Genomic DNA, 3,765 nt, shown 5'->3' with positions numbered 1-3,765 from the left:
AATATTTTTAAATGATTCAAGTATCTCTTTCCTCCAAGGTCTTATTATCATAAAATCTCTCTGTAATAAGAAGATTCCCAGATCTCAATCAATGGAACACTATATTTCAAGGAACATTTGCTACAAACAAAAATGCCAGGGCAACATGTTCCAGTCTTCTTTGTCAATCTCTTTCTTTTTATTATTGCCTTTGCCTTTTCCAGCTATTAACAACTAGATCTACTATTGAGATCCATTTCTAGATCCAGACCCAGAGCCTATGTCAATCATCCAAACTATAACTAAGGCTAAGTGATTGAGGATATGGGGATTTTGAAGGTACACACAATGAAATAATTTAAATGTACTGTGAAAATTGTAAAGACTCCTTTACCCTAGCATGATGTGTATTAGCAATGTACCCTAGATGACTATGTAGCCTCCGAGTCATAGATCCTACTCACTGTACCCTGTGTCACAGTCAGATCTCTTGGAACCAACTAAAGACTCCACCTGTGCTTTTTACCTGGAATCATCTGCTGCTGGATGTATCCTGTCCTCTTCTTCCATGAAATATTTTGGGCCTTCATGAATTCCTTGGAAACAATACCTTGGATTGTTTCTACCATTGCTGATACCAGCCTCCTCTGACTTGCAATACTTCTGGCCTCAGTGTTGCCACCCATTCTCAGCCTGAATCCTGAACTCACTGTAATTATACTGCCTTGGTATGTGTTGTATTGGAATTTGGCTTGTGTAAGAATCATGGAGTGCATGTGTGCTGAGTCAGTTCAATCATGTCAAGACTCTTTGCAACCCTATGGACTGTAGCCCACCAGGCTCCTTTGTCCATGGGATTCTCCAGGCAGGAATACCGGATTGAGTTGCCACGCCCTCCTCCAGGGCATCTTCCCGACCCAAGGATCAAACCCGTGTCTCTTGTGTCTCCTGCATTGGCAGACTGATTCTTCCTCACTAGCACCACCTGGGAAGCCCAAATGTGGGTAAACTAGAGGAAGGAAGACAAAGCCAACCTGATTTATTTTCACATGAACCATGAATCATGTAAATGATACTTAGTTGCTACCTCTTTCAAAAGCCTTTGGTGATTCCACTGGCCTCCATTATAAGGTTTCTAATTCTTCATGCTAGCAATCAAGGCCCTGCACAGTAGCCTCTACCTAACTTTCTAACCTCAATTCCCATTACTCCACTACATAAAATTTTGAGATCCTTGAGGGCAGAGGCTTTATCTTCTTTACTAGTAGCCTGGCACTCTATATCTGGCACATTGTGGTGCTCAGTAGATATAACAGCTAAAAATTATTGAGTTCTTTACTCTGGGCTATGCATGTAAAACATGAACTATTTTACAGCTGTCACCTCACTTTACAAGCATCATCTCATGTAATCCTGCCAATTAATGAAATAGATACTACACTAATTTGCCAAATGTCATCCAGCTAGGGAAATTGTATAACGAGGATTTGAATCCAGATCTGTTTATCCTCAGAGCTTGTGCCATTAATAACTACACCTTTTTAGTTCAATGGTGTCTGTATAATAAATAGTTGAGCCAAACTATACTCTTGTTTGGGCTTCCCTGGTGGCTCAGACATTAAAGAACCTGCCTGCTAATGCAGGAGACCCAGGTTTGAGCCCTGGGTTGGGAAGATACCCTGGAGAAGGGAATGGCAACCCACTTCAGTATTCTTGCCTGGAGAATTCCATGGATAGAGGAGCCTGGCAGGCACATAGGGTCTCAAAGAGTTGGATATGGCTCAGCAACTAACATTTTCACTACTTTTCATACTCTTGTTTGCCAAACACGACAAACTTACTGCAGCTTATGTGCCTTTGCTGCTGCTGCTAAGTCACTTTAGTCGTGTCCGACTCTGCGCTACCCCATAGGTGGCAGCCCACCAGGCTTCCCCGTCCCTGAGATTCTCCAGGCAAGAACACTGGAGTGGGTTGCTATTTCCTTCTCCAATGCATGAAAGTGGAAAGTGAAAGTGAAGTCGTTCAGTCGTGTCTGACTCTCAGCAACCCCACAGACTGCAGCCCACCAGGCTCCTCTGTCCATGAGATTTTCCAGGCAAGAGTACTGGAGTGGGGTGCCATATGTGCCTTTACAAGCACCTTTCCCTCAACTGAAAGACTCCCCCCACAGTTTCTAGGTCTTTAGCTACTCCTTGGGCCTTAGGTTATTTCAATGCTGAGTACTTATGTTTGGATACCTGATAAATGCTTCCTTCTATTTGTAGTTCTACTTTATGATACTCATAGCTAGGCTCTAAGCCCTTGGAGGGGAGGATTCACATCTTACACTGTTAAGTATTCTCAGCCTTAAGCATCAAGTATAGGAACTTAGATCAACTAAGTAATATTTCCTATTGGTGACAGCTTAAATGGGGATGAAAAAACAAATTGAAGTAAGGGTCATGATTAATTATAGTTGGCAAGAGATCTATATTACATAAGGATGCATTAAGACATTAAAGTCCTTTCATGTGCAAATATTAGTTACTAGGATGAGAAAGTGAAGGGACAGGGAAGAAATAGTTATCATCATAACCATTGTCCTTACAAGTAAATCTGCTTCAGAGGTTGAATTATCCTGTTATGCCTTTCTTAGACCAATTTATGTCTATCTTAGACCAATCTATGGCAACTTCCAGAAATCAGAAATTAGTTGCTTAGGTTGGACATAAGTATTTTTGCATTTGTGAAGTAATTTACATTTATAAAACTGCTTTAAAATAATTATGTTCACAGCAGATCAAACAAGCCTGAACAGGAAACCTGGGAGGGACTTCAAAGACTTCCTGATGACCAGGGACTGCCTATGGTAGGAAATCTTTGGTTAAACTCTATGTAGATCTCTTTTTCTCAAGAGAGGATCAGATTTCATTGATCTCCATGTTCCAAAGCTGTTCATGAACCCTGCTGTTCTGGATGTGTGACAGCTATTTATTTCTCAGGGAAAAGGGAACTAAATTAAGCATCTTTATTTTACTCTCCTTGGCTAGACAAATGTAATGCTATATTGGAACAGGTTAATGGTTCACTAAGTAATATTCAGAACCATGAGTTATAAAAGAAGAGAGGCCCATATGTGAATCTTCTCTAATGTATAAGAAAATATGTGAAATTCAAAGTTGGGCATTTTCTTCTGACTTTGGTAGGTGACTACCTTTGCTGGGGTTTTAACCTGGTGATTTCAAAAACTATGAGATCAAGTATGTCACTCCATTAAAAAAATACATACATATATATATATATACACACATATTTAAAATATATATATATATATGTAAAGTCATGTCATTATATATAATTATTTTTACATTCTATTCTCTTTACATTAGGAGAAAAGGTCTGTGGAAGATGTCTCCATGTACATTAACACTGAAGAGAGACTATCTAAAATTTTCTTCCCCCAGATAACCCTGATCTCTGCTATGGAGCATGGAATTTGATTACCTTGCTAGTGTTCACTTACATTGCATAACTAACAAAATTATTAATAGCTATAAAACTTTCAAGTCTTTAAAGATGCAGTTGCTAGGCTTCTCTCAATGGTCTCTCGCAGCAGCAAATTCTAAGCTGATAAGAAGCTGCATGCTGACTTTAATTTTAAATGTATTTTCCATTAATTTAATTGAACCTGTTCTTGCTTTTCTGCAATGGCACCAAGAATCAGAAAGGCATTCCTGTCTCTCCCACCACACCTCCATGGATGGAAGAAATCAGACCTGGATTTTCTCACTTGTCATCTTCAGGCTG

Source organism: Bison bison, unplaced genomic scaffold (genome assembly GCF_000754665.1).
Source record: "Bison bison bison isolate TAMUID 2011002044 unplaced genomic scaffold, Bison_UMD1.0 scf7180017848273, whole genome shotgun sequence".
Lineage (NCBI taxonomy): Eukaryota > Metazoa > Chordata > Mammalia > Artiodactyla > Bovidae > Bison > Bison bison.
The sequence above is the reverse complement of the archived record's forward strand: the minus strand, read 5'-3'. Positions refer to the sequence as shown.